Source organism: Rhea pennata, chromosome 19 (genome assembly GCF_028389875.1).
Source record: "Rhea pennata isolate bPtePen1 chromosome 19, bPtePen1.pri, whole genome shotgun sequence".
Classification (NCBI taxonomy): domain Eukaryota; kingdom Metazoa; phylum Chordata; class Aves; order Rheiformes; family Rheidae; genus Rhea; species Rhea pennata.
In genome coordinates, this window is record NC_084681.1 from 3,224,171 (window position 1) to 3,236,537 (window position 12,367).

The following is a 12,367-nucleotide window of genomic DNA, read 5'->3' on the forward strand; positions in this document are numbered from 1 at the left end:
CATTCTAAAAGACTCTTCTGTCAAAAACCAGGCTGGACGTTAATCCCTTATTTTGGGGGTAATGAATCACCTTCCATGCTGCAACACTGCATGTATCTCATCCTCTAATATATGCTTGAATTTGGCAAGTAGCTATCACAGTTCTTAATCCCAATAATGCAGAATTAATATAGGGTTTGTTTTTGAAAGCCTGAACCTCAATTAACTCTCCAAAACCTTATTAGTGTGCTAGGAATAAAAGGAAAGAGGATCTTTTATAGTGCTGCTGCTGAACCTGAGTTCAGTTGCAATAGTTTAAGATTTTTTGCACCATCTCTCAGAGCGCTTCCTGGTCTAGAGCCAGATTGGTCCAAAAGCAATACAACCATACTAGTATGATGCTGTACCCAAGTTAACAACTGCTGCAACCAGCGGCACGGCAGGTTTCAGTGCCGCTCACCCACTCCAGCACAGCGCTGCATGAGTGCAAGCCACAGAAGCAGCACAGCTGGATTCCTGAGTGCAGCACCGCAGCTACCAAACTCAGCTGGATCCGAGCGGCCTCCCTAGCACTGGCTGAGGCAGCTACACCCACGCTTCTATTTACGTCTACTCCTGTGGGCATGTTATCTGAAAACAGAGGTTTACAATGTTACATGATTCTGTATTACTGACTTAATTTATTGCAAATGAAGGAAGTACCTTTTAGGATTCTCAGCATCATGATAGAAACAGAAACATGCTTCCCTTTAAAAGCTCTTAATTACCAAGCTTTATCTGACTTTCTTAATAGTAAAAACAGAAAGGAAATCTTCTGCATTCCCACTCAACAGATGAAAGAACAGGAATTCTGGCTAAATTCTCTTGATGAGAAATCCATAAATATATAAAATACGGGCAACTATATCCGAGTCAGAGCAGTGAGCTATGACAGCAGTTGCATCGTGATAAGGATTTTCCCTCACTTAAATTTGAGCTCTTCAGAGTTATGAATCTCCTAATATTAAACTTTGCCGTCTAAGCAGTAGTAGAAAAATTATGTAAAGTAACAGTCCAAAAAGGGTTCCAGCAGATACATAACTCAAGTAGCTTTGCAAGTTTTGCAAGTACTAAGAACAGGCACACAATGAGAGCAGATACCAAACCTTTAAGCATACAATTTGAACATCAACCTTTAATTAGGCAAGACTGAGACTTTTGTTGAAACATGCCTTGTCCCTAACATGCCTTGTGCTTGACACACCCGCAGGGACAGAGTCCAACACAGATCTACTACCTTATTTTACCTTCTATTTGTCTTAACATTGTCTATTTTTTCTCTGGTGACAAACTGCAGCAGCACAACTAACTACTTTAAATTTTGCTTGGAGCACAGTAGCAACTGTTCATGAAGACTGCATTAAGTATTTTATGACTACATCTTTTTCAGTACTTCAGAAATCCATTCTAATCTCACTCCTGTAAGGAAAGTATAAGGAAGAGAGCATTCCCAGTATACAGAAAAAAAGACACAAAATTTTGATGCACATATTTAATCAGAAGCACTTTTGCTTCAAGCTTCCTAACAGGAGAAATCTGTTTCAGGAGGCCTGAAATCTGATCCTAAAACCATTACATTCAGCTAAAGACAAAATAATGTTTAAGGTTAGACTTAATTTCTTTTTTAGATTCTAGTAGGAGCTGACAAAAACATAGCATTTTGCACAAATTAGCCAAATTCCAGACTCATCAGCTGTATATATTTATTCTAAAATATCTGGGCCTCAGAGCCTGTAAGTATGTTTATATGTATGTATCTTAATCTTAGCCAGCTCTTTTTATACTACTTATAGTAATGTCTGCATTACTCTGTAAAGCACCGCACGCACTCTGTAAGCAGCATTAACCCTGCAGTGCTGGAACGCACAAGTTACTGCCTCTCCTTTAAATCCTGGGAGCTTATTGATACTGCACTAAATTGAGCTGTGCTAGCACACAAATACACCACACCCTGTAAAGGTCACAAAATGACACCAGAAACAGCTTCCCAAAAGAGGGGATTTCCTGCAAACACAAATGTAGAATACATCACATCAGCCTACAGCAACACTAACACTAGAGCCACACATCCAAAAGCAAACTAGTAGTCAAAAAACACACCGAGAAGACTGCTAAAGCTTTTAGGCTGTCATGTATAAAGTCTCACACAGCAGGTAAGTATGACTGTGGGTACTTTGAAACTGAAAAATGAGTTAAGCTATAAAGGCACTCACATACATAATACAGCTCAAAGTAGTGATGTACCAGTTTTCCTCCTCACATCTTCAATTTATTCACTGGGTGATTCCTTTATCAAAATCCACTCAGACAACTGATATGACACACCAAGCAAGTGCTTGTCAACATGACTCAATCTAACATTATCTTTAAGAATAGAGGTTGTTCAATTACTGACTTTTTCAACTTGCATTCACCGAGAATTTGCAAGAGCTTCAAACTCATCTTTTTCCTTCTTACTCCAGGCATTCCTCTACATTACACAGCTACAAGCCAATGACTTGACCAGAGGTAATTTTCCATCTGACCTGGACATTTCAATGTTAGCAGGCTAAGCATAGCTAACTACAGGCACACTCTTGAATTGTAAACTACTGTGAGCAACAGATCGTTATCAGAACATACGGCTGCAAAACCGAAGAGTTTTGACCCATTTTAAATCAGCTTCAAAAAGGCACCGTTACAAAACAGTCAAGCAAGACTTCTGATCCTTTTTAAAGGTATCACATAATATCATGGGCACACATGAGACAGACACGGAAATATCAAACCAAACACTTCACACCATCAGGGAAAACATTAAATTCCAGCAGTTGTTAAAACATAGTAAGAGGATGATCTGTTTGCAGTCCTGGATGACAAGAAACCTGCTAAATCAAAGACAGTATTGTTTTTATGTTAGCCTACTTTTTCATGATATTAGATAGAGAATTAGATCCCACATTTTATAAACCAGAGTATTCAGTTGCATTCAACAGACAGTTGTCTGTTGAAATTATAGAATTTCCCTTTAGACTAATTGTAAGTTATTTGGTTTAGAAAAATGAAACTGGGTTTCCCTATCCTGCTGCACTAATCACTGCTGGCTGTGCCTTACTGTAACAACGCAGCAGAAATCTGCGCTAGTATTCCCACTGTGCCACAACGGAGCCATACCAATGACAAATATGATAGGAGCTTGAAAAACTGCAGATCTGCAGCTGTTAAACAGTTCACTGGTTCTGCAATAAATTCCTGTTTAGTGTTCAGACCCATGTGAGCACACATGACAAAAGAAATCAATTAAAGATCTAGTTAAATACATACATATGGTGATAAGCTGAACTTGAGTGTCTCTTCTACCAAGAGGTCCCTGAACAAGTCAGAGCCAGAAAGACCAGATTTACAATTTTACTTTTATGGTTAAAAAGGTTACAAGGCTTTTATTTAAGTCATCAGTAGGGAAAACACACATATACTATTTACAACTATTTTTGAGATCTACTTACACAGAGTAAAGAATCAACTATTCTCAGACAGATACCCAAAAGCTCATTCAAGCTAAATATAAAGAGATAAAGCTACTGATACATGATGGCCCCTTTAACATAAAGCTGTTAACACATTCACAAAAGATCACATACTATGTAACGTAGCATGCTTCTAGTCAGGTTATATGGAGGTCTTAAACCTAGTTGCAGGAGAATGCTTCCTCCCTCCCCCCCCCCACCTTTTAATGCAGGTGAACTTTTTAAAGACATTTCTACAGTCGAGCAGTTCTGAACTGCAAACCTCTGAAGTGTGGTTTAAGGTTAACAATAATTTGTTTATTACACTACACAGATCACACCATTGAACTTGTCCACTGCCCATTTCCTTGTATTGAAATTAAGTCATAGGTTCAAAGATGCCAATATCAATGATAAATAAAACATAGGCTTAAATACGTTTCTGGTATGCATATTGACATACAGACACTTGAAGCAATAAGCACTGCAATAAAGGTATTTCTTGAACATAAACCAAAGCAGTAAAATGAATGACTTGCATGCTAGCCTCAAAGACCTTACAATGTTAAAAGATTGTGCTTTTGCACCTTTATTATACAATTAAAATAAGCCATATTATCTTAGACTTTAAGAAATCACTTTGATTGCTTGTAGAAGATGCACTTTTTTGTTTAAATGGAACATATACGTCTCAGCTGTGGCCCTTCAACCTCCTCCTGATTCAGAAATGCATGTAAACCACAGGAAGTTGACTGTTAAATAACTTTATTTGTAACTGTCAAGTATTCCATTTTCAGAAAGGTTTGAATCAAAACAGCTTGTGTGCCTCCTGGAGTCTTGGGAACCCTACTGAATAAAGTCAAGCCAAGTTATTTTATTATGAACATACAATTCATTTACAAGTTACAAGAAAACACATCTAAATCATAGTCTTATCAAAGTACTTAGACATTACAACAACAGCTTCCCCTACAACACTGCATTTATTTTTACTTGTCTAGCTCATGCCTGCATAATAAAATATCTTGAAGTTTATGTAATGCACTCTTTTTACAAATACGAAATTACAGCTTGTGTTGGTCATTTACCTATAAGGCAGCAGTGCATTATAACAGCCCATATGTGGGCTTCTGAAGTCCAATAGATTTTTTTTTAAATATAATTCATCATAAAGAAAGATTACTGTCTAAAATATTGCTAGTTACTGCCTAAAGCAAAGTAACCGCAAAAATACTTTGGGGAAAGAAAAAAAAGACTAGGTGAAATACACAACAGAGGAACATGTCTTTTAAACTCAGGAAGTGGCACCAATTTATTTGGTTTCCATGAAAACACTGTCAGTAATCAGAATATGATTTGTTGAAACCTTTAACATAGTCAAATTGGGTTTTTTAAGCTCTTTTAAGGGAATATATACAGTACACTTTTCTGCCAACAGCAATAACTAAAGAGAAAAAAATATTAAATAAACATTTAGTCATCTTAAGTTTTAAATAAAGAAATGTACAATTTATCAAACCATCTAAGTCTGGCTGCAAATTCAGCAGAACAGAGGTGACAAGACTTAAGTATCTGAATGAATAAATCAGATATTTAAAGAAAATAAGAGATACAACTTGGTAAATGTAGATTAGAATTACAGAAACCACTAAATATTTTCTCTTCCTAACATTACCCAAATTTCTGGGAAAAGCAAAGCAAAGATTTCATCTCTTAAAGCTAAGCTCTTTCAAAAGCCTAGTTTAGAGCATGGACAGATGAGAAATCTGTTTTTAGGCTGGTATGAATGCCGAGATTGAGACACAAGGTAAGCCAACTGTGACACAGGAAAAGCAGCCCTAAAGGGGAAAGACAGGGGAATAACCAGAGTCATTAAAATTCTGCATCTCTACAATACCATAATAATATTTGTGGTACACAACTTTGTTATGTACAGTTTTGGGCATTAGGGGTTTAATCCAGATGAAAACATATTTGGAGATTTTGTTAAAGAATCCAAGATAAAGAATCCCTGACTTTCATTCTCTTGAAGCCCCCCAACACACACACCTGCTTCAGAACACAACTGACTGTGAATCAACACTGCTACTACCAAAGTTTTACCAGATGTCTTCAAAATCTCAGTAATAAGCATAGAGGTAAACCATGGAGGGATGTTTTAGTCAAATCAAAGCGGATTTCTTAGTGGAAGGGACAGTCAAGAGCACTAGAACCCTTTGCCCTCCCCAAAACAGTAATGTTCAAAGCATTACATGAAAGAGGCAGATGATTCAAACTACATTTATGCTATGCCTCAAAAATTAGGTACTGATCTCAAATCCAAAATTCTCTTGATTGTTAGACCAGTAAAAGTTGAGCAAAGTCTTATATCCAGATCTTAAATTGGTTCAGTTTCTTTCACTGCCCTCAGATTTGGAGATAAAAAGACCTTGAATCCTTCTCAACTTTTAGGTTTCTACAAATTAATTCTTCTCACCAGTCACTCCTCCCAGTGCTTTCCAATCAGGATTTCTCTTGCAAACATGCCCCAGTCAACAGAAAAGGACAAAACTTTTATCCATTCATAGCTCTAACTTGCTTAAGGAATTGACTTTAAAAACAAAACAAAAAACCCAAATACTTTTCCTATTTTATAATAAAAGGTCAACAACTTGTGTGGTATCTGCTGGGGGGGCGGGGGGGGCTCGACTCAGTTAGCTTCCCAGTTGCCACTCCTCTGCTCTAACACTTGATACAGTTCTTGATTTAAGCAGTGATTTTCTTAGCAATGTTTACAGTAAGAATATACACTAACTCCTTTTAAAAAAGGGTGCTATAGTGTCTAGGAAAGAGTGTCAATGTAAACAACAGTATCCTTTACTTACCAAACTGCAAGGCTGGGTCAAAATATTTGAAGGTGTTCTAATACAAAACATATTTCTTAGAGAAATGAAATATGTTTCTTTCCAAGAGTTAATTATGGCCAAAGTTACGTTAAAAACAGCATGAACTGACACCCCCACCAGAACACAGCCGTCCTCATTCACACCAATGCGAGCCTTACTGCTGCCATGTGGCACAATCAGATCAGTGAGTTGTTCTGCATTAAAACTAATCCTTCCCTCTCCCTTCCCTAAGGAGAAGGGCAAATTGCTCTAAAATGGCACTATGGTCAACAGAAACATTAATGGAACCACAGCCTTAAGAGAGCTAGAGTGCAGACATCTTATGCCAAGATCAGATGTTTAAGGATCTCCTACTTTATTTCTCTCCAGCTCAACTCTTTGATTAGTTTAAGCCTTATTTGCCTATTTTTAAAGGTAAAACTTAAGGACATAGGGATTAATCACAGTCACTTTTTTAGTAAGACTAGAGGTTTTCAGTTACAGACTACATTTGTTTACAAAGGAGTACAAAATAAGGTTATTCTCCCCCAGTACATGTCACAAATGCGTCACAACGCATCCTACCTCTGCTCAAAACACTATCCTATTTCCTCTTTTCAGCACTTCCTGTGCGCAGCTCTAGTTGTCTTTGGCCTTTTTCAGAGCAATCAGAGCTTCATCACACAGTGTAGAAGAGAAATCTTTCTTGTATTCAGTCAGACAAACTGAGTATCTCTCCTAAAAAAGAAGGGTTGAAGTCTTGATTCAAAAAAGTAATCTATTACAAAAGCCTTTTAGTAGCAGAATAGAATTTGGATTCTGAGTAGCTGAACCCTGTTTGGTGGAGGGCTCTCAATACCATGAAACTACAAAAAACAAAAGAAAAAAAAACAAGAAAAGGAGGAGTTGCACCAAGTTTATTTCATGACTGATATTTTTATCTTGCATAAGAGTGTTAACAGTAAAAGGTGAAGGAGTTTAAGAAGGGTTTTTAACCCAATAATATCCCTTTAATCTATTATCCCCTATTGACTGTGTAATCCAATTAACCCATAATTCTCAAATTGTAGAGAACAAAGGAAGGAGCACAGAGCATGCCGACTGGCGCTACCTACCATCATCCAGAAGCTGCTGGATACCCAGGAGCATCTGCTACATCTGCCATACCCAACAGCTGCGAATGGAAAGGCGACTCAGTCAAGCTACACGCAAGTGATTCTAATACTAAACACCCCAAATAAAGCTCTAGCATCAATTTTTTCTCCAGCATGCGCTAAATTCAGTTTTGTACTAGCCTTCAAATTGCTTAACAAATTTGCTCCAATTAGTAAAGCATTTCCATGATTTCAGACTTAACATGCTATCCCGGGGCAGGTTTAGCTCAGTTGGTCAGAGCATGGTGCTGCTAATGCCAAGGTTGTGGCTTCAATCCCTGTATGGTCTACGCTGAGGGTTGGACTAGATGATTTCCAGAGGTCCCTTCCAACCTTACCATTCTATGTTTCCATGATCCCAAATAACCCAATAAGGACACTATCTAGTACTAAGCAGAACTTAACCTACACACTAACAGGCTACAGAGCAAATTGTTCCAGTTCAGAACTACTTTTCTAAGAAGCAAACAATCCAGTATTTTTCTTTAGCTAGAATACTCCTCTGTTGCCATGCCCTAACCAAAACTTGCTCAAAAACATGCAAATTCAAAACAGCTTTTAGGCAAGGTCAGGAATGGCTTGCTATTAAACCATACAAAACTACAGCTTCTTCCATGCAAGACACCCAGTTAGCCTATTTCCAACCAACTCTGAAAGACTACCTGAAATCAGAATGCATCCTATTCCTTTAGAAAATGAGAATTTTAAGAAGCTCTAAGTGGTTCTGGGTTGTACAAAGTGATATGCTGCTTGTATAATTCAGAAGCAAAATCCAGGAAACTATTGCTCCTGAGACAATCCCCCATCCAAATTAAAAACTCTAGAAATACACAGCATTTATACTGAAGTGACATAGAGCCTTAAGATCACTGTTCTAAAGTATGAAGCAGACCCTGAAGTATGCTACAGCCTCCTTCAGAGATCAAAGCCAGGTTAAATACAATAATTGACATACAGGACACATTCTGCAGAGCCAGAACATCTAGAGAAGATGCTTCTATTTGTCAAAACCTCAGTAGAAAATAATCAATGAAAGCAAGTTAGGATATGTCGTCCAGAAGATCAGCTACAGTTTTGCTTCAAAGGTTTATTCCCCCTCCCCCTTCTCTCCCTCACAAGTATTTATCCCCAAATCCCTCTTCCAGATAGTTTACTTTAGGAAAGACACTGAATGGTACTTTGCAAAAGATTTTCAAAATTTCATTGATTTCAGGTCATAGCACATACAGAGACCTAGCAGAAATCATATGAAAACATACACTGACCAAAATGAAACATCCACCTCCCAATTACTATTTACACTCTGAGAAGCATCTATATAAACTTCAGATGTTTTGCACACAAAACAGACTGAAACCAGACTGTAAACATTTGCTCTTCTTTCAGTGCACTGACCCACTGGCTCCATGACTTCATATGTTTGCAACTTAAACTGCATTTAATCTAACACTGAAGCAGCAGTGAGTCTGCAAATCTGCCATCCATCATTTAGAATTTTACTTGCTTCCAAGTTGTACAAGACTGGCAAAGGCTCCTAAAAACATGACAAATATTTGGCATGTAAAAACTTATCAGTACTACAATTTGTTGAATTGAATTTTAAGACACTTGAAAAGCCTATTATATATTTTGTAAACTAAACCACAGCCTTTCTAAAGTAGAAGCCTACAACTAGATACCAATGTGCACACAGTGAAATATCCCTAGGATTCTGTTTTATAACATGCATTTGGTTCCCATTTTAGGCTCATGAGAAATCCAGATGACCAAATGCTTTTTAGTTCCTTCCTCTAAGTCACTGACTCAATTAGCAGAATCCATTTCGGTTAAATTCTGCTATTTCTGTTTGCAAACAGTGCTAAACCAGCAGAATTAAATATTTGTGATATACTAAAATATCATCTCTTGTTACAAGCTATCTGATGAGATTCAATGATAAAATCACTAAGTCTTGTGGAAGATCTGCATGCATTGTTAGATGAGTGCTTGTTTCTTTAAGAAGTTGTAGAAGCTGTGTCTAAGGCACTGAACATAACAGTAACTTGAGTCCAGAACATGCTCTGAAAAGAACCAAAATCCAAGAGGAAGCAAACACTTCACATCACTTGTAGCTTAATTTCTAATAAGAAATTCTATAAGGGTAACTGTATAACTGTTTCCTACTGAAAACAGTCAAAGGTCCAAACACAATCTACATGTAAAATATTTAGTAGCTCACCCTGCAAACCCCTGTAGAATACTTCAGATTACTGCAGATGTCAGTACACTGCATTTCCTTGTTTGGAATTTCTGCATCCTTTTCTATTTGGTCACTCACAGATGATCAAAATGTCATGTGTCCAGTGAGAAGTGCTTCTAGGTGGTCTGCTGAGACTCCAGTCAGTTTGTTTAAAATGATTTATCTGGCATCATTAAACAAAGGATAAAGACACAGAAACTTATATGTGACTGTGTGATTATACTTTCTTGTATGCATCTTTCACAAAAAAAAAGGGGGGGAGGTCTCTTCAGTTCTTTGGATAAGTCTCTACACAGGCACATGACGATCCAGTTATTTTAACAAAGGAGACTATTATAAATCCTGGAAAAATATTTAAGACATGAATGATCATGACAGTATGATACATGGTACAATAAGCACTGTGGAAGGTGGCACACTGTCTCTTACAGTAATTTTAGCCTGACAACCTAAGCTGTGGTGACAAAGAACTCTGGGTTTTTTCTACATTTAAAATTCCTTAGCTTTTCCATGCATTGGTTCTAATGTTTATCATTAATGCAGACATGCAAGTGAAGAAGATCAGGTCTTGAATAATCCCAGTATTCCAGCAGCTAACATAGCCTCTCTATATATGATTATAAGCATTTTCCTTAGTCACCATTTAAATTTACCCTAGGAAACAATTTTGTTTGTAGAGAACATGGATAAACTGTCAGCCTTTTTATTATTTAAGCATTTTTCTTTGGATTGAGTACATTTGTTGACTGGCGTTGCTGAGTGGACTAACGCTGTCTTCTAAGACCCATTTATTCACCTTTAACATACTATAGGACAAAGCTTTGTGTTCCAGAGCAATGCAAAGTACCATAACACATTGGATGTCAACCAGATTCCATAGCACTGCCTGTGATATAAATTCTGTTCTGACAAAAGGGCAAGCTCTGCACCTTCTTTATTTCTGGACTGATTTACGGTAAATTCAAGTACTTAAAGAGTGCTAGTAAGCACAACACTAATAGAATAAAGTGCAACTGACTTCTCACTATATATAAAACAAGTACAGCTATTCTATTGCTCTTCTTGTTTAGTAGTCAGCTGTAGTTATGTTTTCGCACATTTTCTTTGGCAACTTCCTGAACTACCACAAGCTAAAGCTTCCTACCACTTTTGCTGGTTCTATATAAGAACTATAGCATGAACACAGAACGTTTTAAATAGCATTCATCACAAGCTGAAGTTCACGTCAGTAACTGCCAAAACACAGCCATCCAAATACAATTTGAGTGGAATATGTCCTCTGTGAGAGCAAACTTAACCAGCCTCTAAGGCTGAAATTCTGTTACAGTAGGTTTAAATTAAGGAACAACAGCACAAATCAACACTGCCCCTAGCACTCCACCTTAATCCTAAAGGACGCCATTATTTGCATATGAAAGAGAACATTCCATATTCTTTGCCTGAGGTGCAAAATTAATTTCACCTGTATAGATGGAACATCACAGCTGCATTCATACCACATGTTTTACCAGCATGGAGATTTGCTGACAGCTATGAATACTAGAACTTTGTAGTGTAGATTGGGCTTATATTTAGTAAGTCATTTCTAGACAGACAGAGAACAAGTCCTAGCCATAGCTACATTTTAACTGTGCGAAACAATGTAAGAGACAGCACTACAGGCATTAACATGTAGCATCTTGCAGGCTAGCACCCAATACGGAAATCAGCTTTTTGTACCAAGATCTCATGTTACATTGTAAGCAGCAAAAGGCAAAAAAAAAGCTTATCTAACCTATTTGCACCAATTAAGAAAAAAATCACAAGAACAGGCTCACTATGAACTACAGTCAGTTCAAGAGGTGTGAAAGGCTGAGAAAGTCTCTTCCTCTGACTGAGCTCTTTAGGAGCTGCAGACATGCACAGCACATTCAAAAGGGCACTTATATTTTAATTGTACTGTTCCTTTTAGTAAGGCTCACATAGGTACAGAAACCAGATTTTTGGAAGAAGTATGATATCACCTTTTAGTCTTCTGCAATAAAACATTTAAGGAAACTAAGGCACATGCTGATCAACACTACATAGCTTCTTCAAGACAAAATGTGGGTAAGAACTCAGTGCTCTGCTCCCGCATTATATTGTGAATCAGTATTTTAAAGGAAGTGGTTCTCCATAAAGATATTTGGAACAAGTTTGAATTAAGAGTTCCATCCTCAGAGGTTTTACATGGACAAGTTATGTTTGTACAAGCTAAATATATCTCACAATCCTTCAAAAAGTTGCTAGTGTTCTCAGTCAGAAGACAACTCAATGTGCTTCTATTTGGCATGCACATGTGGGAATAACATGTCCACATCAAGACAGCGTCCATATAAAGACCCCTCAATCTAGAGCCACATCTGCACTTAAAGCTAGTAACAATAGAAAAAGATACTCCATTGGAGCAGTTGTTATATCCACTGCACCAAATACATTGTCAAAATTACAGAATCAGTAAGGTTGGAAGGGACCTCTGGAGATCATCTAGCCCAACCTCCCTGCTCAGCAGAGTCAACTACAGCATGTTAGACAGGGCTGCATCCAGGCAGGCCTTGAGTATCTCCAGAGAAGGAGACTCCACAACCT

At 37.6% G+C, this 12,367-nt stretch overlaps 1 protein-coding gene across 1 annotated transcript in view; it reads right to left on the reverse strand.

Moving 5' to 3' along the window:
* The window catches only part of GNA13 (G protein subunit alpha 13), a 32,193-nt gene that overhangs the window by 10,751 nt on the left and 9,075 nt on the right, over positions 1-12,367 (reverse strand). The window lies entirely within an intron of this gene.